Below are 27,829 nucleotides of genomic sequence, written 5' to 3' on the forward strand. Positions count from 1 at the left end.
AAGTGGCATCAGACGGACCTAGTTTAAGCTGTGACATTGGGCAAATCACCTAACTTTTCTTTGTTTCTTTTTTTTTTAAATAGAGATAGGGTCTCACTATGTTGCCCAGGCTGGTCTCAAACTCCTGGGCTCAAGTGATCCTCCTGCCTTGGCCTCTCAAAGTGCTGGGATTACATTACCCCTATGCATTGGTGTTGCTGTGGAGACATACCAAGAAAAAAGGGCCAGAGGGAGGAAAGTTGAAATAGTAAAAGTTGACCTGGTGGATGGTAGTTAAGACATTCCTTGACAATGAGTGAGCCACTGTGCCTGGCCTTTCTTTTTTCTTTTTTGAGACAGTCTTGCTCTGTCACAAAGTGGTGGAGCATGGTAGTGTGATCACAGCTCACTGCAACCTAGACCTCCCAGGCTCCGGTGATCCTCCCACCTCAGTCTCTCGAGTAGCTGGGACCACAGGCAGGTGCAACCACGCTTGGCTATTTTGTTTTTCTTTTCTTAGACTCCAAAGCTAGCGCCAGATCGCCTTTTTTTTAAATTAAAAAATTTATTTGTCTTGGCGTGGTGGCTCACGCCTGTAATATTGACACTTTGGGAGGCCGAGGTGGGTGGATCACTAGGTCAGGAGTTCGAGACCAGCCTGACCAACATGGTGAAATCCTGTCTCTACTAAAAATGCAAAAAAAATAACTGGACATGGTGGCGTACGCCTATAATCCTAGCTACTTGGGAGGCTGAGGCAGGGGAATTGCTTGAACCAGAGCCAAGATCACGCCACTGCACTCCGGCCTGAGTGATGGAGTGAGACTCCTTCTCAAAAAATAAAAAAATTTTTTTTGTAGAGATGGGGTCTCACTATATTCCCCAGGCTAATCTCAAACTCCTGGCCTCAAGCAATCCTCCAACCCTGGCCTTCCAAAGTGTTGGGATTATAGGTGTGAGCCACCACATGGCTCCTGACTTAACTAAGCTGTAGTTTCTTCAACTGTACTTGAGGCTAATAATGTTGCCTAAGTATTATTGTTAAGAAGCTAAATGCAGTAATACATATAAAGTACTTACTATGTGCCTGGCACTCCAGGCATGGGCAGCAGGCCTGCATGCCAGCCTAGGTGACAGAGAGAGACTCTGTCTCCAAAAAAAAAAAAAAAAACCAAAATGTAGTTCTTGTTATTATTATTATTTTTTGGGACAGAGTCTCGCTCTGTTGCCTAGGCTGGAATGCAGGGGCATAATCTCATCTCATCACAACGTCCGCCTCCTGGATTCAAGTGATTCTCCTGCCTCAGCCTCCTGAGTAGCTGGGACTACAGGTGCGTGCCATCATGCCCAGCTAATTTTTGTATTTTTAGTAGAGATGGGTTTTTACCATGTTGGCCAGGCTGGTCTTGAACTCCTGACCTCAGGTGATCTGCCCACCTTGGCCTCCCAAAGTGCTGGGATTACAGGTGTGAGCCACTGCATTCGACCTATTATCATTTTTAATAATACATTATCTCTAAAATCCCTTCCAGCTCAGATATTGCTAGGTTTTATGGCTGTAGAATGGCTTTGGAGAACAAATATAGCTGGACTTGGAAGAAGGCAGTGAACAGAATCCTATAGTAGGGGTTAGAAGACTTGGGTTCAAATTTGGGCTCTGCCACCATTGTGCTATGTGATCTTGGGCAAGTACCTTCAGTCTCTGGATCCATTTCCTACTCTGTCTGTAAGTTAGAAGCTTGGACCTCCTGATCTTTAAGGGACTATCCAGTTCTAACCTTCTATGAATTCAAAGGCCTAAAGAAATGCCATAACAACTATCCACCAGCTCCATGTTTACAATTTCAACTATCTTCCTTCTGCCCCTGGTTTCTTGGCATGTCTCCACAGCAGCCCCAATGTACAGATTTTAATCATGTTTAGTTTATTGCTTTTACTGTGCATGGAAAACTCTTTAAGACAATTTTTGTAAGCAAGGTGTAGTCTATTGAAGAGGTCAAAACATACTCCGTGTTTCAAATATGAAAGACAAATAATTGTATAAAAGTACTGCATCTGCTGGTTTCTTTGGCTTTTATCTCAAACATGAGTGGAACAGGTAGCCTTGTGTACTATAATTTGATTTTTTGAGACAGAGGTCTTGCTCTGTTGCCAGACACCAGGCTGATTGTGCCACTCATCCTGGGCTACAGAGTGAGACTTGGTCTTTACGAAAAAAAAAAAAAGCATTAGGTTGAGACATATGAAATTGTTCATATTTGATTTTTTTTTTTTTTTTTTTGAGACAAAGTCTCCCTCTGTCGCCCAGACTGGAATGTAGTGGCACGATCTCGGCTCACTGCAACCTCTGCTTCCTGGGTTTAAGTGATTCTCCTGCCTCAGCCTCCTGAGTAGCTGGGACTACAGGCGCGTACCACCACACCTGGCTAATTTTTTTGTATTTTTAGTAGAGACGGGGTTTCACTGTGTTAGCCAGGATGGTCTCGATCTCTTGACCTCATCATCCACCCACCTTGGCCTCCCAAAGTCCTGGGATTACAGGTGTGAGCCACCGCACTTGGCCATATTTAATCATTTATAACTTATAAAACCAGCAATTTCATATGATTTAATATATGTACATTGAAAAGTACACAAAGAAGAAGCTAGGTGCAGTGGCCTGTCCTTGTAATCCGAGCTACTTGGGAGGCTGAGGTGGGAGGATTGCTTGAGCCCATGAGTGCAGAGCTGCAGTGAGTTATAATTGCACAGCTGCACTCCAGCCTGGGCAACAGAGTGAGACCCTATCTCTTGAAAAAATAAATTAAATAAATAAAAATAAGGCCAGGTGCTGTGGCTCATGCTTGTAATCCCAGCACTCTGTGAGGCCAAGGTGGGAGAATTGCTTGAACCCAGGAGTTCAAGACCAGCCTGGACAACATAGGGAGACCTCATCTCTACAAACATGGTGGCATACACCTGTAGTCCCAGCTCTACAAACATAGTGGCATACACCTGTAGTCCCAGCTTCTCAGGAGGCTGAGGAGGGCGGACTGCTCAGGCTCAGGCCAAGGCTGCTGTGAGCCATGGTTATGTCACTGCACTCCAACTTGGGCAACAGAGTGAGACTGTGTCTCAAAAATAGATAAATATGATAGATAGATAGTATAGATAAGGCTGGGTGTGGTATCTCATGCTTGTAATCCCATCACTTGGGGCCAGGAGTTCGAGACCAGTCTGGGTAACACAATGAGACTCTGTCTCTACCAAAAAATTAAAAAAATTTGCTGGACATGATGGCACACCTGTAGTCCCAGCTACTTGGGAGGCTGAGGTCGGAAGATTGCTTGAGCCCAGGAGGTCAAGGCTATAGTGAGCTGTGGCCATGCTACTGCACACCAGCCTGGGCAAAAGAGTGAGACCACTGTCTCAAAAAACAAGTAAACATATAAGAAAAGCTACTAGAAGGGAAGGTCCCTCGAAAATATTGATGGTAGTTGTTTTTGATTGGTGGCTTTATGGTGACTTACATTTTTTCTAGTATTTCTAAATTTTCTATGAACAATTCAAGTACTACTAGTAAAAATAATCCCCATCCCACTGTATGAATGGTAATTCCCATCCCATTATAGCCTGTTTGATTTATCATTTGTGTTTACAAGTCTAAAATGACTGTGATTTTTATGGCCATGCACAGGATGGCAAGCACTACTCTTCATGTACTTTTGGTACCAGCACCAGTTTTCATTCAATAGTACTGTTCAGAACACTTTGCTGGTGGGCCCAGCTTTTCAAAGCCTTCTTCAGTCTCTTGCCACCCTCCACAACAGACAAACATTTTCCCTGTGCCCTATCACTGGGCTTCAGGCCGGCTGTGTCCCTAATCCGCCCACGTCCCAGATTTGGGTATGGTAACCCCACCCTTCCCCCCTTTCTTCCAATCTCATCTCTGCTAGGTCATCTGAGGCCTCATCTGTGCTCCCTGGCCTTCCCCACTGGTCACCACCTAATTTCACCATCTAATTTCACCCTCTTATGTGCAGCTGATGTTTGCTTTTGCTTGGGTTCAGTTTGCAGTGGGGAAGGATTAAGACCCTTTCATGCTGTCTTTTTTTTCCTTTTTTTTTTGCTTAGCGCCCTTGACTGCTCCAGGAGCTAATAGGCAGCTAGTGGGGCCTGTATTCCCTAGGAAGGAACACAAGGGGTAGGGGGTGGGGAGGTAATGGTGGGATCAGCTGGCAGGCGAGATAGAGATGGCCCTTAGGGACCCCATCCTGGGGCTTGGAGCATAACACAGCCGCCACCCAGATGTGAGCATGGAGCAGAGCTGTTTCTGCCTAGGAAATTAGCCTCAGAGATGGTGCTTGGGACCTTTACCCTTAGTACCTGATGACAGTCTCTTCAGGGTGAGCTGGGACTGGATGTCTGGTTTGCAGAAGTCTGAGAGGGCAGATGGGCCAAAGAGTAAAGGTAGTTTTTCTGCCTTCATATTAGGTCTTATTTATACCCCCACATCCTACTATGTGATAGGCCTGGCAACACTCAGAGATTGGGCACTTAGCCTAACAAGTGAAGATATTTGTTTAAAATAACAAAAATTCCTCATGTGTGGATAGTATTTTACAGTTTACAAAGCCCTTTCATCTCCAGGCCAATAATTAAAAGCCAGCACTGGAATTCAGGTCTTCTAGATTCTAAAGCCTGGGCCAGTGGATTTTGAATTGCTACTGCATGGCACTTTGAATTTCAGAGTGGTTCTTACCTGCCTTGTGTCTAGCCCTTTTCTCTTAGCCTGAGACCTCTACTTATTTTCAGGGTAATGATTATTAAATGCTACACATTCTGTGCATCCAGCCAGCATCTTTAAATATGATGTGTCAATAGCTAGCACTTCATGGCATAGAGAGTATTGGTTTTCATGAATCTGAATTTGCTGGATAACTTGGTGGTGGTAGAAGTGGTAAGCCACTGGTGGATTGATCTTCCGTCTTCATCCTTCATGGTACCAGATTTTCCTGTCTGATTGGTGAGGGAAGCCTGAGGCACAGAGGTGGTAGGACTAGAACCCTGAATAAAAAGCATGGCTGAACCTGAGGACTTGAGGCAGGAGACCAGAGTATTTAAGAACAGGTGCGGCCAGGCACGGTAGCTCATGCCTGTAATCCCAGCACTTTGGGAGGCCGAGGCGGGTAGATCACCTGAGGTAGGGAGTTCGAGACCAGCCTAACCAACACAGAGAAACCCTATCTCTACTAAAAATACAAAATTAGCCAGGCGTGGTGGCACATGCCCAGATACTCCGGAGGCTGAGGCAGGAGAATTGCTTGAACCTGGAAGGCAGAGGTTGCAGTGAGCTGAGATCACACCACTGCACTCCAGCCTGGGCAACAAGGGCAAAACTCTGTCTCAAAACAAAACAAAAAGACCCAAACAAACAGGTGCTTCACCCTTAGTACACAGAATGACCCTGGCCACCTGACCTTACCTCAGTTTCCTTATATATAAAATGAGGACATTCATTAACTGGTTCAACAAATATTTATTGAGTGTATACTGTTCTGGGAGATGAATACAGATACAGTTCCTACCCTCTTGAGCTTGCAGTCTAGTGGGTCTAGATTACAGCAATTTATTTGAGAGGAACAGTAAATAATAAATATATAGTCAAATGTCAAGTAGGGTAAGTGCTATGAAGCAAGTTAAAGCACAAGGACAAGGACAAGGGTGCTTTTAGATGGTATAGTCAGGTGGTTTTCAAGGGCTTTTATGATGTTTCAAACAGACAATTTACATAACATGCTCAGCTCAGTGCTGACAATTGCATGCTTAACAAATATATTATTATACTTGCCAGTTCTACACCTCTCAGTCCATATTTTAGTCTCCAAATAGTAGTAATAATTAACACACATAGATCTTACTCTGAGCTAGGTACTGCTCTAAACCCTTTACATATTTTAACTCATTTAATTCTTTTTTTTGAAACGGAATCTCGCTGTTGTTGCCCAGCCTGGAGTGCAATGGTGTGATCTTGGCTCTCTGCAACCTCTCCCTCCTGGGTTCAAGTGATTCTCCTGTCTCAGCTTCCTGAATAGCTGGGATTAAAGGTGCCTGCCACCACGCCTGGCTAATTTTTGTATTTTTAGTAGAGATGGGGTTTCACCATGTTTGCCAGGCTGGTCTTGAACTCCTAACCTCAGGTGATCTGCCCTCCTCAGCCTCCCAAAGTGCTGGGATTACAGGTGTGAGCCACCACACTTAGCCTAATTCTTACAGAAACTCTATCAGGTAGGAACTACTATTATCTTTCTCCCTCCCCAACCCTCATTTTTGTTTTTAGAGATGGAGCCTTGCTTTGTTGCCCAAGCTGGAGTGAAATAGTATGATCCCAGCTCACTGCGGCCTTGAACTCCTGGACTTGAGCAATCCTCCTGTCTCAGTCTCCCACTATAGGTGGGAGTCCCAGCTACTTGGACATATTATCTATCTCCTTTTATGGTGTTGAAAAATGAGGCATGGGGAAAATCAAACAATTAGGAAGGTCTGGAGACTAAGAATGTAACCCAGGCCATCTGTTTCTAGAGGCTGTGCTGGGAGTGTGAAGGGGCTGTGATGAGATATCAGAAATGTCTAGTTGGTGTCTACAGACTCTGCTGTCAGATTGACTGGCTTTTTATCCTGTCAAGTCTAAGTCTCTCTTCTTCAGTTTCCTCATCTCTAAAATGGAACACCAGATCCTATCTTACTTTCTAGGCATCATGCTTAAAACAAGCCTTCTTTCTGCACTGTGGGTCTGAAGCCTATTCAGAGACCAGCCTAGCAGAGAGTATGAAGGGTTATGGAGTCTCTGACACTTCTGGAAGGAAATAAAGACACACTAAGCAATTGTCAGAGCAACCCTAAGTTCATCTGGAGACCAGACCTCGGAAGCTAAGTCTTTATAATTTTGAGATTGCCAGGGGGGAATTAGAAGATCCTTAAACGCAGAAGACAGGTTCAATCTTGGCGCGGTCTCAACACTTAGCTTCCATTTCAGCCCTTACACAGCTGGTAGGAGAGGTAAAGTCTCATCGCATGTCAGGGTGGGAAGGGCGCCTAGACACAGTCAAACTAGTGGATGGGGAAACTGAGGCAGAGAGAAGCTGAGTGACTTACCGGAGGTCACTAAGCGTTGGGGTGGCCTGGCTACAACCTCTATGTGAAGTCTTTCTCTGAGGCTACCAAATCTCAGCGTCTTATCTGGGTCTCCTCCAGGAGGAAAGGATCTCACCTTCGTCCAGGGATCTAGCTGCCTCAGGCCCCACGTGGGTGCTGCGGGATCCCGGAACACCCCGGCTCCAGACCGCGTTCGGCTTGCGCGTGCGCACACGTGGCCAGCCCCTTGCCTTTTCCTCTTTTTCCTTCCCCTCTCCTCTCCTTACCGGCCTAGGGGAGGGGGGAAACAAGAGGAGCTAGAAGTTGGCCTCAGCCAATGGGTGGACGGGCCGCGGGCCCGGCCCCCTCCTTCCCTCCGGCGCGACCCAATAGAAATTTACTACAATGTTGTGGCGAACCGAGGGGGCGGGGCGCGGGCGAGCGGGCGGGCTGCGGGCCGGGCCGGCCTCGCCTCGCTGAGGGAAGGCGGGAGGGCGCGCGCCAGGGCCGCTAGTCCGCTCGCTCGCTCGCTCCCTCCCTCCGCTGGTGGGTTTAGTCAGTCAGCCAGCAGCAGCCGGCGGGCCCGCGAGCCGCAGAGGGCCCGAGCCTGGGACGCCGGCGCCTCCTCCTGCCATTGTTCGTCTGGCTGCAGCAGCGAGGGGCGCGGGAGCCCGGCCCCGGAGCCACCGGTGAGGCTAGGCAGCGGCGGCGGCGCGGGAGACGGGGCGGGGGGCGTGGAGCTGTCCCCGTGGGGACGGTCCTGGCGGCCGCGGCGGCGCTGCAGCCTCTTTGTCTGCAGCCCCCTACAGGCCCCGGGCCGGGGCGCGGGCTCTCCCGCGGAGGGGCCTCGTGCGCACGCCAGGGCGCGAGCCGGAACGCGGCCTGAGGAGCTAGGGGCCGGCCCGAGCCGCCGAGGCTAGGGGAAGGGGTTGCGTCGCGGGAGCTTTGGAAAGTTAGGCTTGGGGTGTATTTTTGACGAGGGTAAATCGGTCCCCTCGGGTGCGTCAACCACGGTGCAGTGGGCAGGAGCCTCGGGAGAAAACCAAATGCGGAGAATCGCAGGTTTCGGACGGTGAAGGTGTTGCGTGCAGACGCGGAGCGATTTCCTCCTGGCGAGGGAGCGGGGCTGTCTGCAGAAGTCAGGCAGAATCTCAGGGCTGCAGGGAACCCAGGCGGGATCTCAGGGCTGCAGGGAACCCAGGCGGGACTTCGCAGGCCTTCCCGCCACCGACAACTGCATCATTGAAAAACACGTTCCTCGAACCCGGGGGAGTCAAACGCTTTCCCCCTTAGTCTTCAGGGTTCCCAGCGAGCAGAGGGTTAAATCTATTCTCTCAGCGTCGTGACCTCCTTTTTCAGTTCGGGCATCTGTCGGCTTGGAAATCTTCCCCCGTGCTCGCTGGGCTGCTGTACCTGTGGAGAGGCCGGGTCTGGGCTCGCCCTCTGAGATGCACCAGCAGGCCTTTATTCCTGGGGAGGTTTTGCCAAAACAAGGTCATGTTTCCCAAGAACAGACATTCTCTTGAGAGAAAGTGATCTCACGTGAAGCAAATTGCTGATGGACTGGTTTCTGGACACATGATTGCGATTGTCATCCTGTTGTTTTTCTAACTGCACTCTATACCCTGCCATAAATGACTAGTCTGTGGAGACTTGTTTTTTGCATGTGGTTGCTCATTAGGAGATAGTTTTTTTCCTTTTTTTTTTTTTTTTCAGTAGTCTGGGTGATTTCACAGCTGCTATTTTGTTCCCTTCTGTTTTTAGGGAAAATTGCAAGAAATGGTTGTGTCTGTGTCTTGGATATTATTAGAGTGGATTTATACTCTCTTGAGGATGTACTGTAGTCAATGCTGTTGCTCATTGTTGTTTTCTGTATTCTCAGTCCTGGCAAAAATTTTAGTTGATTAAACGGAAAAATCCCTTTAATCAAAAGCAGGATATATAGCCTGTATATATTTCTTCTCGTCCCAATTTTGTTGATGTAGCACTAACCTCTACTTTTTATGGAAACTCGATGTACTCTTCATTTTCCTTTTTTGTAAATTGAAAGTGTAATCAGTTCTTTGCCAGTTGTAAAATGTTTGGTTTGGGGTATTGTTAATATAATCCATGTAGAGTACATGCTATCTGGCATACAGTAAGCACTCAATAAATGGCAGATTCAAAAATAGATGTAATAACCGAACAGCAGATTGCGTTAGCATCAAAGTAGTCAATTTGAGTGCTTTCTATAAGAAGCTTATAATTAAGGTAAAGATAGGTAGTATTCATATACCTTGGGAAACAAGTACAGTATATCTTTGCCACTATTAAAAGTGAACTTGGCCAGGAACAGTGGCTCACGCCTGTAATCCCAGCACTTTGGGAGGCCAAGGCAGGTGGATCACTTGAGGTCAAGAGTTTGAGACTAGCCTGGCCAGCATGGTGAAACCCCATCTCTACTAAGAATACAAAAAAGTAGTGGGGCATGGTGGTGTGTGCTTGTAATCCCAGCTAGTCAGGAGGCTGAGGCAGAAGAATCGCTTGAACCTGGGAGGCAGAGGTTGCAGTGAGCCCAGATTGCACCACTGCACTCCAGCCTGGGCAACAGAGCAAAACTGTCTCAAAAAAAAAAAAAAGTGAACTCATTGTTAAATATAAATTCAGAGTGCCAACCGTCTGATTCCTCTTTCCTCTAACAAAACTATACATTTTTCCTTGTATGTTTGAATTCAGGCTTAGAAATAAATGTTTTTAATCTGTAGGTTTTACCAAAATTTTCCCCCTAGTTTTTTTTTTTGTAAACAGACAAGTTCTCATCTGTTACCCAGGCTGGAGTGCAGTGGCATGATCATGGCTCACTGCAGCCTCAAACCCCTGGGCTCAAGTGATCCTCTTGCTTCAGCCTCCCTAGTAGCTGGGACTATAGGCGTGTGCCACCATGCTTGGCTAATTTCTTTTTATTTTTTGTTGACAGTCTCACTATGTTGCCTAGGCTGGTCTTCAATTCCTGGGCTCAAGGGATCCTCCTGCCTAGGTGTCCCAAAGTGCTAGGATTACAGATGTATGTGAGCCAACTCACCCAGCCTCTCCCAACATTTACTAAGTGTTTTATACCAAATGTCTTGTAAGTTCTTATACAATATGGCTACAGTCTACCTTTCCAGCTTTATTTTCCTTATTCCTTGTATTGTCCAACCAAATAGAACTACTCAGTAATAACCCTTGCTTTGCCATCTGTGTGTGTGTGTGTGTGTGTGTGTATGTGTGTGTATTTATTTATTTTGAGACAGAGTCTTGTTCTGTTGCCCAGGCTAGAGTGCAGTGGTGCAATCTCAGCTCACTGCAACCTCTGCCCCCGGATTCAAGCAATTCTACTGCCTCAGCCTCCTGAGTAGCTGGGACTACAGGTGTGCACCATCACACCCAGCTAATTTTTGTATTTTTAGAAGAGACAGGGTTTCACCATGTTGGCCAGGCTGACCTTGAACTCCTGACCTCAAGTGATCCAGCTTTGGCCCCCCAAAGTGCTGGGATTACAGGTATGAACCACCATGCTGGCCCTGTATATATATATATTTTTAGAGACAGGGGTCTCACTTTGTTGCCCAAGCTGGAGGGCAGTGGTGTGATCCTAGCTCACTGCCTCCTTGAACTCCTGGTTTCAAGTGATTCTCCCACCTCAGCCTCCCGAGCAGCTGGGACTATAGGCATATACTACCATGCCCAGCTTTTTTTTTTTCTTTTTGTAGACATGGCGTCCTGCCATGTTGCCCAGGCTGGTCTCAAACTCCTGGGCTCAAATGATTCTCTCACCTCTGCTTCTTAGTGTTGGGATTACAGACATGAACCACTGTGCCCGGCCTAGTCTGGATTACAGATGCAAGCCACCATGCCTGGTGTATAATATTTGGTGTGAATGATAGGGTTTGCTCACATTGTTTTTTTAAATGTAGAAATCCAATTTAATATTGGTAATCTGATTTCATAACTTTAGAATATCAGTGGCCATCAGGGGCTGAGTTCGGTTCTGAATTCAAGAGGAGCATACATTTAGACCACAGTCTATTGCCTTGTTATTGAAGACGCAGGACAGCATAAGTGTTGCCAGTGTATTTTTCTTTTTCTTGTCTTTTTTTTTGAGACAGAGTCTTGGTCTGTCACCCAAGCTGGGGTGCAGTGGCACAGTCATGGCTCACTGTAGACTTCCAAAGCTCAACCAACCCTCCCACACGAGCCTCCTGAGTAGCTGGGACTCCATGTGTGAGCCATCACAGCCAACTAATTAACAACAAATTTTTTTTTGTAGAGACTAGGTCTCTCTCTGTTGCTCAGGCTGGTCTCAAACTCCTGGGCTTGAGTGATTCTTCCACCTTGGCCTCCCAGAGTGTTGGGACTGTTGGGATTACAAGCATGAGCCACCACCCTGGCCTGTATTTGTTCATATATATATATTTTTTAGACAGAGTCTCATTCTGTCACCAGTCTGGAGTTCAGTAGCACAATCTCGGCTCACTGCAACCTCTGCCCCCGGGTTCAAGGGATTCTCCTGCCTCAGTCTCCTGAGTAGCTGGGACTACAGGCTCGCACCACCATGCCCAGCTAATTTTTGTATTTTTAGTAGACGGGGTTTCACCACGTTGGCCAGGATGGTCTCAATCTCTCGACTTCGTGATCTGTCCATCTCAGCCTCCCAAAGTGCTGGCATTACAGGTGTGAGCCACTACATCTGGCCAAGGGCCTGTATTTTTCTGAGTTTCATCAAGTTTGTGATTGGTTAAATGCATATTCAGGTGTGGATTCATTGCTACTTCTAAATTTAAATTTTTTCTTCAATTACTTGAACATGAAATCACTTTGTGAGCTAAACAACTATAATTTTAATTACTTTTCTTATGAATAACTTTGTTTTTTTTTTCCCTAAATAAGGCCCCCTAAGATGGCCTCTGAATTAATCAGTTATGGGCCTTATGTATGTAAAGGATCCAAAATTATTGAAAAGTAATTTGCTAGCTAGGTGCAGTAGCTTATGCTTGTAGTCCCAGCACTTTGAGAGGCCAAGGCAGCTTGCTTGCTCCTTTGAGTTTGAAACCAATGGATTCCAGCCTCGGCAACAGAGTGAAATCCTGTCTCAAACCCATGGATCACTTGAGCCTTTGAGTTTGAGACCATTGCATTCCAGCCTGGGCAACAGAGTGAAATCTTGTCTCAAAGAGAAAAAAGAAAAGAAAAGTAATTGCTTGATCGCATTTATCATAGCATCTATTTAGAGGAGAGAAGAGACAGATGCCAAATGTATGTTAATTTTTGTTCATTTAAGTTTCTTGGTGTGTCACTGGTGGCTTACTGTGTGTCCTTCTTATGAGTGGGTTCATGGTGTGTTTGGTAAAATGCAATATAACATACTCTGGAGTACACACTGGGTTAGATTAGTATTTTGATTTACTCTGCTGCTATTTAATGAATACATATCGAGAAAGATAAAGAAAAAAGCTGTAGCAGTGAGGAGTATTCAGAAATTGGAGGTGTTAGAAAGGAGAACTTTGACATTTTATATTGAGTGCTGATCTCATTTAGAACTACCCACCTTACACTTTGCTTGAAATATTGGTTTTGGGAAAATTTGGTGGGAAAATCTGATTATGACGAAAATGTGTTTATACTTATTTTCCTGATTATTTTGATTTAAATGGGATTGTATCCACTTGAAATATTTGAAAAAAAAAATTGGCTAGCTCTTTGAACTTTGGAGAACAGCAGCCAGTATAATTCAAGGAGTAGCTTGAAGAGACTTTAATATCCCCTACCTACTAAAGTCATCAGCTTCCCCTAAGTCACCCTAAGTAAACATGCAATTTGGGTGGGAACTGGGAGCTTGATATCCAAATATTATCTCTCTCCTTCCAGTCAAATTGCTATCCTTAAAAGTCCTTCATTTTCATTTGAGACAGGGTCTTGCTCTGTCACCCAGGCTAGAATGCAATGGCATGATCTTGGCTTACTGCAACCTCTACCTCCTGGGTTCAAGCAATTCTCCCACATCAGCCTCCCAAATAGCTGGGACCACAGGTGTGCACCACCATGCCCGGCTCATTTTTGTACTCTTTGGTAGAGACAGGGTTTCACCATGTTGGCCAGGCTGGTCTTGAACTCCTGACCTCAAGTGATCCACCTGCCTTGGCCTCCCACAGTGATGGGATTACAGGCATGAGCCACAGCACCCAGCCCAAAAGTTCTTTCTATATAGAAATTCCAGAGACATTCTGGTGTCATGCTTTTAAATTATTTATTGTTTTATTATTATTATATTTATTTTTTTGAGACAGAGTCTTGCTCTGTCGCCAGGCTGGAGTGCAGTGGTGCAATATCGGCTCACTGCAACCTCTGCCTCCTGGGTTCAAGTGATTCTTCCACCTCAGCCTCCCGAGTAGCTGGGACCACAGGTGCGTGCCACCATGTCCAGCTAATTTTTGTATTTTTAGTAGAGACGGGGTTTCACCATGTTGGCCAGGATGGTCTGGATCTCTTGACCTCATGATCCGCCCGCCTCGGCCTCCCAAGGTGCTGGGATTGCAAGTGTGAGCCACCGTGCCCGGCCTGTTTTATTATTTTTATTATTTTATTATTGCAATTATTAAGAGCAGTTCTCTTTTTGCGGTTATCTCTTATCTCCAAGTTATGTGAATTAAACTGTGATTGTTTATTAAATTGCTGCTCTCCCTCTTCCATAGCTGATGATTCTTTGGGTCAGTTCCACCCAATTAATCTAGGCTCTCAACTCTCAGGGCGATCTCTACTTATAGAGATTAAAATTGTTTCTGAGCTATGTGGAGTAGAGCTTGAGTAAGGCTAAAGAAATCTTGGCTGCGGGGGTAGGAAGGGGCAAGATATTCTGTCTGATGGAATGGATAAGAAATATAATTGTGGCCAGGCACAGTGGCTCATGCCTGTAATCCCAGCACTTTGGGAGGCCGAAGCGGGCAGATGACGAGGTCAAGAGATCGAGACCATCCTGGCCAACACGGTGAAACCCCATCTCTACTAAAAATACAAAAAAATTAGCCAGGCGTGGTGGCATGCGCCTGTGGTCCTAGCAACTTGGGAGGCTGAGGCAGAAGAATCACTTGAATCCAGGAGGCAGAGGTTGCAGTGAGCCGAGATTGCGCCACTGCACTCCAGCCTGGTGACAGAGCAAGACTCTGTCTCAAAAAAAAAAAAAAAAAGAAAAAAGAAAAAAAGAAATATAATTGTGCATTTATATTGATAGATTGGAAGAAACAATAGATGCTCTATTAAGATTATTTTCTATTATCTAATTCTATATTCAATATGTATCTATAATTCTATTCTGTTATCTAATATCTATTAACAGGGACAGGAACGCCTCAATTTATTTTTTTTTGGAAATAGGTGGAAATAATCAAATAAGATTGGATATAATCTATGCTCCTGTAGTTAATAGTTATTAATAGATGCAACCTGATTCCATTCTCCTCCAAAATCATCCTAATGCAGATCAGCTTTTGGTAGGCCTGCTGTATGTTTGAATCATAGCACTGGACACAACATAGACTGAGGTTTTGGTATTTTTTACATTAATATTCACTCAGAAAACTTTTTCCCATGCATATTTTTATAATATCTGCATTAAACTATAAAAAAGTTATGATGGAAAAGTTTGGAATGAGAAACTCCCAGATTAAAACTCCCAGCTTTAATCCTATATTAAAGCATAGGATGATTTATTTATTTATTTATTTATCTGGAGACATGGTCTCACTCCCATCACCCAGACTGGAGTGCAGTGGTGTGATCATGGCTCACTGTAACTGCAGCTTCCCAGGCTCAGGTGATCCTCCTACCTCAGCCTCCTGAGTAGCTGGGGCTACTCACCTGGCTCATCTTTTAAATAATAATTTTAGTAGAGACTGGGTTTTGCCATGTTGACCAGGCTAGTCTTGAACTCCTAGGCTCAAGAAATCTGCCTGCCTTGGCCTCCCAAAGTCCTGGGATTACAGGTGTGAGCCAGGGTGCCTGGCCTATTTTAATTTTTAATAATTTATGTGGGGGTCTCTCTATGTTGCTGAGGTTGGTGTTGAACCCCTGGGCTCAAGTGATCCTCCTGTCTCAGCCACCCGAATCGCTGGAACTACATACAGATGTGCACTATCACACCTAGCTAATAGAGTTATTTTGAGTTGGTTAAATTTAAGCCTGTAACCCATAAGTGTAATAGAAATGTAAATTTTTGGCAATTTATGAATACATAGTATTAGGCCAAGATTTAGTTGTGATTGATATACAGCTATTAGTACTTACATATATTCTTAAGTAATCCTATTAAAATCATTTTAACACAATGGGATCTTAATGGCGTATCTTTAAACATTTCTTATAAAGAGATGCTGTTTTAACTTAGATGCCAAGCACATATTTTAATTTGCCAATTAGAAGTTCTACATGTATTCAAGTGAAGAGTGTTTCACCTTAATAATACGTTTCATACAGATTGTTGAAATTCATCCCATTCCCTCCTCCCTCCCCAGATTTTGGCCATATGGACACAGGCAGGACTCTCAAGAGTGCCAAGGATTTAAGCCCTCAAATTTTACCTTCCAGCCATTTCAGCATTAGGGACACATGGAAGGCAGCTTAAAGTAAAGGCTTTAAAAATTTTTTTTTGCTACCACCCACTTGCTGTTTCTTGCCCTTTTCTCTTTTTTTAATGATTCAGAGGATCGACACTGTTGCCAGCTTACTACCTGCAGCCTTGCTAATCTTGATGGTATTATGTAATTATATAAACCTTTTGCATGATGGTATCATATGATATTGTATATATGTCCTCCTACACATGTGTCTTTAGAGTAATTTCTTTCCATCTGGTGTTGAATATGAGCTCTTTGTGAGGTTATTTTTAAATCTTCAAGCTTTCTGGCATCCTCAACACTTGAAATAACACAATTGCTTTTGGAGGCAAGAAAATCCACATAGTATATTTGTGGGTTTTTTTAGTGAAAATGTAAATAGTATTTTATTTATAAAATTATGTGTATATATATATATATATATATTTTTTTTTTTTTTAATTTTAGAGATGTAGTCTCGCTCTGTCACCCAGGCTGGAGTGTAATGGCACGATCTCAGCTCACTGCAACCTCCACCTCCTGGGTTCAAGCAATTCTCCTGCCTCAGCCTCCTGAGTAGCTGGGATTACAGGTGCACATCACTGTGCCTGGCTAATTTTTGTATTTTTAATAGAGATGAGGTTTCACCATGTTGGTCAGGCTGGTCTCAAACTCCTGACCTCATGATCCGCCCACCTTGGCCTCCCAAAGTGGTGGGATTACAGGTGTGAGCTACCACGCCCGGCCCGTAAAATTATGTTTTATATTTAGATAGTCTCCAGATAATTTTGTTAGGTTGGAAATAGTTGTTGCCAGGTAAATAAAGAACTATTTAAGGGAAAGGAAACCAAGAATAAGAAGCCTGGTAAAGAGATTTTAAAGATATCTTATTCTCTGAAGATTTATTGGTATTTTCTTATCCTCTGTCTCATTCTGTTGCCCAGGCTGGAGTGCAGTGGGGCAATCATGGCTCATTCTAACTTTGAACTCCTGGGCACAAGCAGTCCTCCCACCTTAGCCTCCTGAGTAGCTGGGACTACAAGCTCATGCCACCATGCCCAGCCAGTTTTAAAAATTTTTCTTAGAGACAGGATCTTATGATGTTGCCCAGGCTGGTCTCGAACTGCTGACCTCAAGCAATCCTTCTGACTTGGCCTCCCAAAGTGTTGGGATTATAGGTGTGAACCATGCTCGGCTGTGATGCACTTTTTTTTTTTTTTTTTGAAACAGAGTCTCCCTCTGTTGCCCAGGCTGGAGTGCAGTGGCACAATCTTGGTTTACTGCAATCTCTGCCTCCCGGGTTCAGGCGATTCTCTGGCCTAAGCCTCCCAAGTAGCTGGGACTACAGACATCTGCACCACGCCCAGCTGATATTGGTGTTTTTAGTCGAGATGAGGTTTCACCATATTGGCCAGGCTGATTTTGAACTCCTGACCTTGTGCTCCACCCACTTCAGACTCCCAAAATGCTGGGATTACAGGTGTGAGCCACCACGCCTGGCTATGTGATGCACTTTTAAATTCTGATCATCAGGTATGTGTAATTAGCCTTAAACCTTTCTATTCCTTTTTCTTTCTTTCTTTCTTTCTTTTTTTTTGACACGGCTCTGTCACCCAGGCTGGAGTGCAGTGGTGGGATCTCGGCTCACTGCAGTCTCTACCTCCCGGGTTCAAGCCATTCTCCTGCCTCAGCCTCCCGAGCAGCTGGGATTACAGGCATGCACCACCACACCAGGCTAATTTTTGTATTTTAGTAGAGACAGGGTTTCACCATGTTGGCCAGGCTGGTCTCAAACTCCTGACCTCAGGTGATCCACCCGCCTTGGCCTCCCAAAGTGCTAGGATTACAGGCGTGAGGCACCGCACCCAGCAACCTGTTTCTTTCTTAACAGTAGATTGATATTTCCTCTAGCTTACTAAGTAACCTTTGAATTTTTATTATTTCTTTAATTTTAATATAAAAAGCTGATTGTTTATTAAATGTCATTCCATCTCCTAAAGATGATGCCTATAATGATTAAATAGAAAAGGTCAGTGTCATCTTTTTTTCTCCAGATGCTATTTTTGTTGACTTATCCTTGCTAGTTGTATTATCTCTAATGTGACCATTAATGAACACTGGTTAACAAGAAATGTTCAATATTTTATGTATTCTCTTTGGTATTTTGTAAGGTTGAAAAGACTAGCATTGGGATGAATAATTGCATAATGATCATAGAATCATATTTAAATAAATATACTAAAGAATATATAACTAAAGGGCAAGTTTTTTTGTTTTTTGTTTTTAAATTTTTATTATACGTACCCTGACAGGTAGCCTTTATTATGGCCCCTAGTGATCCCTGCCTCCTGGTATGCATGCCTTTTGTGTAATTCCCTCCCCTTGAGTGGGGGCTAGTGAATAGAATACAGCAAAAGTGATGGGATGTCACTTCTAAGATTAGGTTATAAAATGCTGTGGCTTCTGTCTTGGGATTCTGGCTCTCTCCCTTTCCCTGGACCGCTGGCTACCATATTCTAAGAACAGTCGGCCTATAGAGACGTCCATGTGGTTAAAAAACAAGGTCTGTCAGGGAGCTTGGTTGCAGATCTTCGGTATGAGTGATCTTGGAAGCAGATTCTCCAGGCAGAGTTGAGCCTTAAGATGAATGCAAATGCAGTAGACAGCTTTACTGCAACTTCATGAAAGTCCCTGGCTGGGTGCAGAGTCTCATGCCTGTAATCCCAGCACTTTGGGAGGCCAAGGTGGGTGGATCACCTGATGTCAGGGGTTCGAGAACCCCCTTGCCAACATGGTGAAACCCCATCTCTACTAAAAATATAAAAATTAGCTGGGCATGGTGGTGTGCACCTGTAGTCCCAGCTATTTGGGAGGCTGAGGCAGGAGAATCGCTTGATCCTGAGAGGTGAAGGTTGTAGCGAGCTGAGATCGTGCCACTATACTCCACCTCTGAGTGACAGAGCAAGACTACATCTCAAAAAAGACCTCAAACCAAAGTCACTTAGCTAAGTCATGCCCAGATTCTTCATCCACAGAAACTGTCAGATAATAAATTTGCTGTTTTAAGCCACCAAATTTTGGGGGTTAATTTACTGTACAGCAATAGACAACTAAAACATCTACCACTTATTCCTGTAATAAATACTTTTCGATTGTCCACTATTTACAAGGCACTGTCATAAGTACATTGGTACATAGCAGTGAATAAAATACAGGTTTCTGTTCTTGTGAAGCTTACTTCTTTTTCTGGGATAGATCTTGCTCTGTCACCCAGGCTGGAGTGCAGTGACGCAGTCACAGCTCACTGCAGCCTCAACCTCCTGGGCTCACGCAGTCTTCCTACCTCAGCCTCACGCAGTCTTCCTACCTCAGCCTCCTGAGTAGCTGAGACTACAGGCACACACCACTATGCTTGGCTAATTTTTAAATTAAATTTTTTGTACGGATGGGTCTCTCTATGTTGTCCATTCTGGTCTTGAACTCCTAGGCTCAAGTAGTCTCCTGCCTTGGCCTCCCAAAGTGCTGGGATTATAGGTGTGAGCTACCACACCCAGCCTGGAGCTTACATTTTAGTGGTAGGGGACAAATAATAAATGTATAAATCAGGAATAGATCATAAGACATCAGATTTTAGTGAGTATCAGAGAAAGTAGAATAGGAGACAGTGAGGCAGTTCAGGTATATATTTTAGATAAGAGTGACATTTCTGATAAGGTGACATTGGAGCCGAGTCCTAAATGGAGTAAGACAGTGAGCTGGGCAGGTATCTGGGGGAAGAGCATCCCAGGCAGAAGGAACAAAATGCACAAAAGTTAAGTGGGTTTGGTGTGTATGAGAAACATTGATTCAGCATGTTGAGTCAAAATGATCTAGGGAAAAGTAGCAGGAGTTTAATTCAGAGAGGTCTTAGGTAGGAGAAGGAGCAAATCATTGTGGTGTCTTGTTGACTGTGTTAATGTCTTTGCATTTTATTGAGAGACAGGAGTTTTTGGGAGGATTTTGAGCAGAGGAATGGCACGATCCTTCATTTAATACATATTAATTATCTACAGTGAGCAGGACTCTGTGTTATATGTGATAAAAATATAAAAGATGGGGCTCATGCCTATAATCCCAGCACCTTGGGAGGCTGATCGAGGATTGCTTGAGCTCAGGGGTTTGAGACTAGCCTGGGCAATGTAGTGAGACCCTCGTCTCAAAAAAAAAAAAAATATATATATATAAATATATATTATATATTATATATATATAATATATATATATATATATATAAAATATATATATAGGCCGGACACGGTGGCTCATGCCTGTAATCCCAGCACTTTGGGAGGCTGAGGCAGGTGGATCACCTGAGGTTAGAAGTTTGAGACCAGCCTGGCCAAATGTGGTGAAACCCTGTCTCTACTAAAAAAACATACAAAGATTACAATTCAAGATGATATTTGGGTGTGGATACAGAGCCAAACCATATCACCTCACTTCTAATCATTCTGTAACATAAATACATATCTTTTAAGGTTGTTTTGATGATTAAATGGCTTAATATATGAAATACTCAGAACAGTGCCCAGCACCAGATAATTGTTACCCATTATTATTTTTGCATTTAATCGTCACCACAGCTCTTTGGAGTAGGTATTAACCAGGCAAAAATTTAAGTAACTTGTCCAAAGTTACACAACTACCAAGTGAAAATTTGCTTCAAAGCCAGTATTCTTTACAACTACATCTTTACTTATGTCCATGAGCAAGTGGGGAAGGTGAGATTTGCATCTTCTTTTGTCAAAGCCAATGATTTTTTACTAATTGTGATCTTGTGAAAGTACTTTTCTATACCTCAGCTTCTTCTGTAGAATGAGCATAATGCTCACATTGCAGAGAATCTATAGTAATAACTAATAAAAACAAACCTTGTAGTGTGCTTGTCGTAGGTAGGTACTCAGTAAATGTTAAGTTCTCTTTAACCTTTGATAAAATCTGACCTCCTGGAGATGGGAGAGAATAATCTTTCATTGAGAATAATTTTTACATCTTGACTTATGCATTGTTCTACTTAAATTGGATGTGTCTAATGATTGTTATATATAAACATATGTAATATAGCTATGTAGAAAGCACATGGTTTTGTCTAGTGGTAATCTTTGGATTTGATCCAGACTTATACTGTAACATTTTTATGCCTGAGTGTGAGTATTCTAAAGACCCATTTCACAGCAAGTCTGGCTTGAGTGCTTCATTTCCGGTTGGGTAGAACACAGTCATGTGGTTGATGTCTCCATTGTTGCTTTTATCTTTTGCAGCAGATGTGAAAGTAAACATACAAAGTTGAAAAACAGGAAGGGGTTTGAGTTGGGAGGGTGTTTTTGAAAGGGGAACTTGTACACAAGTGACCTGCAATCTGAAGTGTCGCTTTTAGCAGTTACAGAAAGATATACCTTATTATCGTAAATAAAAAGGCAAGCGATTTTGCAGTTTAATGAATTCATGAATTTACATATATTTTTGTCTTTATTCATTTTGGAGAAGTGCGTATTGTGTTCCTCTTTTTGATTGAAACAGAGAACTGATGAATTCACCCCAATTCTGGGTTCTTTTTACCTGTGAAAAAATATTTTCAATAAGGAAATGTAGAGTTTTTTGTTGTTGGTTTTGAGTATCTGTTCTAATATCATAATATTTGGACTTCCTTAAAAGCCAAAACTTAAGACTGCATTTTTCTACTTGGCTCTGTGGTCTTTGTTTCTAGGGAAGGAAATTAACACATACTGAATGCTAGCTATGTATCAAATATACACTCCATATATGCTAATTAATTCAAATATTTCTTTTACATCCAAATCACAATGAGTTTTTATTGCTTTGATGAAATCCCTCCCTCTCCCTTCTTTCCTCCCATCTCCCCTTTCTCCTTCTCCTCTTAAAGGATTCTCTGGCTGAACAATTTTCTATTAATGATATATTTGGGAGGCAGTGTGATGTAATAGCCAGTAAGGATATGGGATTTGGAGTCAGATAGACCTGGGTTTACAGTGAGGTTTTGTTTTTGATAGGGAAAATCTGCTTTATATTTCAATAAATAAAAGCTGGGGTCCTACAGAGTTGGCTTTAGAAGGAGATTCTGCACATGGGGTTGAGTAATTGGAGCTCACAGCAAGGACTTTTGTTCCTAAAGATTCACTTTCCCCTGGGGAATCCCTTGCTGACCTCAGGAGGTGCTGCTTTCTTTTAATTTTCTGCCCCAGAGGAGAGTCTTCTCTTAATACTCCTGCAGAACACAGCTGAGACCAGGCCGTAACATCTGGTATGTTACTAAAGACTCAGAGATGAAAAAGGGGAATAAGTACAGAGTTACTAGTATGCTTCTGTACTATCTGGCTCACAAGATAAAACGCACACCTTTGTAATTTGTGGTCTTCTATTGGGATACCTTCCTTACTTGACCCACAACACATATGCTTTCTAGTGGCAGAAGCCATCTTTACCTCTGCCACTTGGGAGTGCCTCCAGCATATCCAGATTTCTCTAAATACAGAGGAGAAGGCCAGAGTGGGGGAAAAAAGTTTATCTTACTAGCCTATGGTTATATCTGATACAGGCCCCACTTTTTTCATGTGATCAACACCAGGTCTATATAACCCTTAGGGGAGACCACTGTTACCCATGGAATATCTAATTACCATTCACAGAAGAGAAACACAAATAGTCGAGGGGTGTTGGGGTAGAGGTAGGGAGGCTTTCCTTTTACTGTTTACCACAGATCTTATAATCTCTGCCTATAGCTCCGTAACTTGGAACAAAATAGCTCTCAGTAAATATTCCCTTCCCGTTCTTCTCATCTTAACGCCATTTGATACCTAAGGAAACTACTATTTAGTTTGTTGTAGTGTTTTTTTCTGAGAGTTTTGTTCGAGGAGATCCTAGTACTTAATCAGGTCCAAAGTCAGGCTGAGGGAAGTGGTGCTAAACATAGGTTGGTATGATCAAGATAGAACATCTGGTGCCTAGACCAGGCTGAGTTTAAATGTTAAAGGGGTGTCCTTTGTAACATATAACATTAATTATAGAAGAACTAGGTTACTGATTCAAGGTCCTTGGACTTGTTTCTAAGAAACAGTGTAATACAGTCAAAGATCTCTGGAGTCATAAATGTGGTTTAGAATCCTGGCTGTCGTACTGACTTGCTATGTGTTTTTAGGCAAGTTATATATTCTCCCTGCTTCTCAGTTTCTTGATCTGTTAAATTTGTATAACATTTAATGATATACCTACCTTTTAGAACTGCTGAAATGATTAGAAATAATGTGTAATATGCTTAACATAGTATCTGTCACATAATGTGCTCTTAATGAATGGGAACTAATTATTTTAAATGACATTCCTTTAGAATCACCTTCTACTTGGCTTATATAGGCTGTGACCTTGGCCTTCATTTTTTTAAAAAAACTTTACTGAGGGCTGGGCGAGGTGGCTCACACCTGTAATCCTAGCACATTGGGAGCCCATGGCAGGTGTATCATGAGGTCAGGATATTGAGGCCATCTTGGCCAACATGGTGAAACCCTGTCACTACTAAAAATACAAAAATTGGCAGGGCATGGTGGCACATACCTATAATCCCAGCTACTTGGGAGGCTGAGGCAGGAGAATTGCTTTAACCAGGGAGTGGGAGGTTGCAATGAGCAGAGATCACGCCACTGCACTCCAGCCTGGTGACAGAACAAGACTCTGTCACCAAGAAAAAAGCAAAAAATGAAAAAAACCCAAAATACTTTATTGAGATGTAATTAACATATATGATTTATCCATTTAAAGTATATGATTTAATGTTTTTTAGTGTGTTTGTGGGGTTGTGCAGCCATCATCTCAATCTAATTTTTGAACATTTTCATTCTCCTGAAAAGAAACTTCATATTCATTAGCAGTCATTCCCCATTCCCCACCCTGCAACCCCAGTCCTAGGTAAGCACTAACTACTTTATGTCACTCTAGATTTGCCTATTCTAGACATTTCATATAAATAGAATTATACAATATGTTGCTTCCTTTTTTTTTTTTTTTTATTTAAAGAAACAGAGTCTTGCTTTGTTGCCCAGGCTGGAGTGCAACGGCACCAACAAAACTCACTGCAGCCTCGAACTCCTGGGCTCAAGTGATCCTACTGCTTCAGCCTTCTGGGTAGCTGGAATTACAAGCACATACCACCACGCCAGCTAATTAAAAAAAAAAAAAATTTTTTTTTCAATGGAAATGAGGTTTTGTCATGTTGCCCAGGCTGTTCTTGAACTCTTGGGCTCTAGACATTGTCCTGCCTCGGCCTCCCAAAGTGCTGGGATTACAGGTGTGAACCACTGCACCTGGCCCTGAATTTTTTTTTTTTTGAGACAGAATCTAGCTCTGTTGCCCAGGCTGGAGTGCCGTGGCACGATCTTGGCTCACTGCAACCTCCACCTCCCAGGTTCAAGTGATCCTCCTGCCTCAGCCCCTCTAGTAGCTGGGATTACAGGCACACATCACCCTGCCTCACTAATTTTTGTATTTTTAGTAGAGACAGGGTTTTGCCATGTTGGCCAGGCTGGTCTCGAACTCCTGACCTCAGGTGATCCACCTGCCTCTGCCTCCCAAAGTGCTGGAATTACAGGCGTGAGCCACTGCATCCAGCCCCTGAGCCTTTTTTTTTTTTTTGAGACAGAGTCTCACACTGTCGCCAGGTGCCAGACTGGAGTGCAATGGCACGATCTCGGCTCACTGCAACCTCTGCCTCCCAGGTTCAAGCAATTCTCCTGCCTCAGCCTCCCGAGTAGTTGGGACTACAGGCGTGCACCACCACGCCCAGTCAATTTTTGTATTTTAAGTAGAGACGGGGTTTCCCCATGTTGGCCAGGATGGTCTCGATCTCTTGACCTCGTGATCCGCCCGCCTTGGCCTCCCAAAGTGCTGGGATTACAGGCTTGAGCCACTGCGCCCGGCCCCCTGAACCGTTTTTTATGTTCTCACTGTTTAGCTGTATTCCATCTTGCTAAAGTAGACAATGTCATTGCAAATCAATCTGTTTTTCTATACTTTACCACCTATCCACAAGATACACTTTTCCATTTCATTGCCTTTTTTACCTGTAATGTTTCTCTGGCTGAGTATGTTTTTAAGAAGTAAAAGTTCTCAATAAAAATCCTGTGTTATATTGTACCTTGTGATGAATAATACCCAAGATCCGTGACAGGAAGGAAGATTTTTAAACATATCTTAAATACATGATACTGAAAGTGTGAGGCAGACTAATTTATTCCATCAGTATTCAGAATACTTAATAACAGAGACTTTTTAAGGAAAAATAATACAAAATTGTGAACACAAAACTAGGGATAGAAACAAATACTTATCTAGAATGAGAAAATCACAAGAAGTTACATATTTTAAAAAGCTAAAAAATAGACTGAGCATGGTGGCTCATGCTTGTAATCCCAGCACTTTGGGAGGTCGATGTAGGAGGATTGCTTGAGCCCAGGAATTTGATACCAGCCTGGGCAGCATATGATACCTCACCTCTACAAAAAATTTAAAAATAGTGGGATGTGGTGGCATGCACCTGTGGTCCCAGCTACTCAGGAGGCTGAGGTAGGAGGGTCACTTGAGCCTGGGAGGCTGAAGTGGTTTCAGCCTTGCCGACAGAGTGAGACTCTGTCAATTAAAAAAAAAAAAAAGAGTGCTGAAAAATAGCACAAATATCACAAAATTTCGAAAAATAGCTTAATATTTTAATTAACTCTTCTGATATGGTGTCATAGTTCCTCTTTTTCTGTATTTTTGGCTCTGTACTACTCTAAAGATTTTTATTTTGTGGCTTTGTAATATTTTCTATAGAGCCAGTACAAAGATAATTCAGTCTTCCTTTTAGCTTGGCGGCCTTGGCAGGGGCCAGTACAAATGAGGACCTTGAAGCTTAAGCTTCTTTAGTTTAACAGTAAATCTACTTCTGCATAGTAAGTAATCTTAAGAGATGAACCAAGAGGTTGTAATATGCCTAGTCTATCTTTTAAGCATTGATTGCAATTGTTTGGTTATTGTAAGTTGCTTCATGTGAATAATTCTTTCTTGGATTTAATGTTCAGAGCACTTTTAGCGTTGTGAATATATTTGTGTTGAACATATTTGGTATATTTAGTTTGTATATTTAATTTTTTAAAGTTTTGTCTTTTATGTATTTTTTCCTTTAACATTTGAGCTTGAATCAATAAAGGGCAGCATCAGAAAAGCATTTTGGATCAAACATATTTTTTACATGTTCACTATATGATGATAAATAGATGGCAACATTTGTCTTTGAGTCTATCTTGTTCTGTTCAAAAAGCAGGAAAGATAGAAAGAGAGAAATATGTAAGATTTATTGTACTTTGCTTAATATTCTTACAGCAATAGCACACCTTAGCTGGTGGTATTTTCCTTTTATGAATCAATCAATGAGACTGGAAGAGGTAAAGTAACTTGTCATGAAGTTAGTAACTGAGGGTGCTAAGACGTAACATTTAGCTGACTTCAAAACTGATGTGTAGCACCATGATTAGATTTGGAACTCTCTTCTATTATGCTTAGGGGAGTGGTAAACTTTCATCCTATTCAGATTTTCGTAAGTCATAATTTATTGTTATCTAAATTACTGAATTTTTACTATGGTGTTCTTATGTAACATTTTGAGGTGAACTCATATTAAAGTTAATTATTCCCTATTTCAGTATTTCTTAAACTTTATGTGCATACAAATCCCTGGGAATCTTGTTAAAATGCAGATTCTGACACAATAAGCCTGCAGTGGGGCCTGGGTTCTGCAGTCTAATGTGTCTTAGGTGGTGCCTGTTCTGCTGGTCTGGGCCACATTTTGTGTAGCAAATATACTGTTAAACGAGTAACAGTTGTCTCCCTTTTAAGGTGATGGAAATGGGGCCCAGCATTTTGGGAGGCTGAGGTGGGAGGATTGCTTGAGACCAGGAGTTTGAGATCAGCCTAGGTAACATTAGCTGGGCATGGTAGCATGTCCTTATAGTCACAGCTACTCAGGAGGCTGAGGTAGAGAGGATGGCTTTAGCGCAGGAGTTCAAGGCTTCACCTCTGCACTCCAGCCTGGGCAACAGATTGAGATCCTGCCTCTCAAAAAAAAAAAAAGGATGGAAACAAAGAGTGAGAATCTAGGTATAGAACAGACAGATGAAATGTCTTGGGTTGGTTTTTGTTTTTGTAATTTTTGCTAAGGATGGCACTGAAAGTCTATTGAAATCTTTGGTCTGATATGAATAAGTATTGGTATCTTTTGTTATGTGTACTCCAGAAATGTGCTTGAAGAGTTAAAGAGGAATCAAGAGCAGAAGTAATTCCTACTATGTGTCACACTCTGCTTTGAAATTTTTATTATTACTTTTTAAGACAGGCAGGGTCTCACTCTGCCACCCAGGCTGGAGTGCAGTGACATGATCACAGCTCACTGGAGCCTTGACCTCCCTGGCTCAAGCAGTCCTCTTGCCTCAGCCTCCCAAGTAGCTGGAACTACAGGTGTGTGCCACAAGGCTCAGCTAATTTATATATATACATAAGTTATACACACACACACACACACACACACACACATATATAATATATATATATATACACCTTTTTTTTGAAATGAAGTTTTGCTGTCTCGCCCAGGCTGGAATGCAGTGGTGCCATCTCAGCCAAACTGCAACCTCCGCCTCCTGGGTTCAAGCCATTCTCCTGCCTTAGCCTCCCAAGTAGCTGGGACTACAGGCGTGTGTGCCACCAGGCCCAGCTAATTTTTGTATTTTTAGTAGAGATGGGGTTTCACCATGTTGGCCAGGCTTGTCTCAAACTCCTGACCTCAAGTGATCCACCCGCCTCAGCCTCCCAGAGTGCTGGGATTACAGGCATGAGCCACTGCACCTGGCCATAATTTTTATAGATTTTTTGTAGAGATGGGGGTGTTGCCATGTTACCAGGCTGGTCTTGAACTTGTGGGCTCAAAGGATCTGCCTACTTTGGTCTCTCAAAGTGTTGGGATTATAGGTGTGAGCCACCACAGCACCAGGCCCAAAATTTTCATTATTGATTTACTTTTGGAATAATCTTTAAGAGTAAACCTTAACCTT

General features: G+C 43.1%; 1 protein-coding gene across 5 annotated transcripts in view; it reads left to right on the top strand.

Moving 5' to 3' along the window:
* EPB41 (erythrocyte membrane protein band 4.1) overlaps positions 1–27,829 on the top strand; it is a 224,210-nt gene that overhangs the window by 18,649 nt on the left and 177,732 nt on the right. For 2 of the 5 annotated variants that reach the window (XM_064363576.1, XM_012439839.2), the window contains exon 1: positions 7,571–7,781. The exons of the other annotated variants lie outside the window; for them this stretch is intronic. The gene's annotated coding sequence lies outside the window, so the exon portion shown is untranslated. Of the gene's footprint in view, positions 1–7,570; positions 7,782–27,829 lie in introns of those variants that run through there. 5 annotated transcript variants of the gene reach the window in all.

This window comes from Aotus nancymaae, unplaced genomic scaffold, assembly GCF_030222135.1.
Source record: "Aotus nancymaae isolate 86718 unplaced genomic scaffold, 86718_ANA_hifiasm-v0.15.2.pri h1tg000053l, whole genome shotgun sequence".
Classification (NCBI taxonomy): domain Eukaryota; kingdom Metazoa; phylum Chordata; class Mammalia; order Primates; family Aotidae; genus Aotus; species Aotus nancymaae.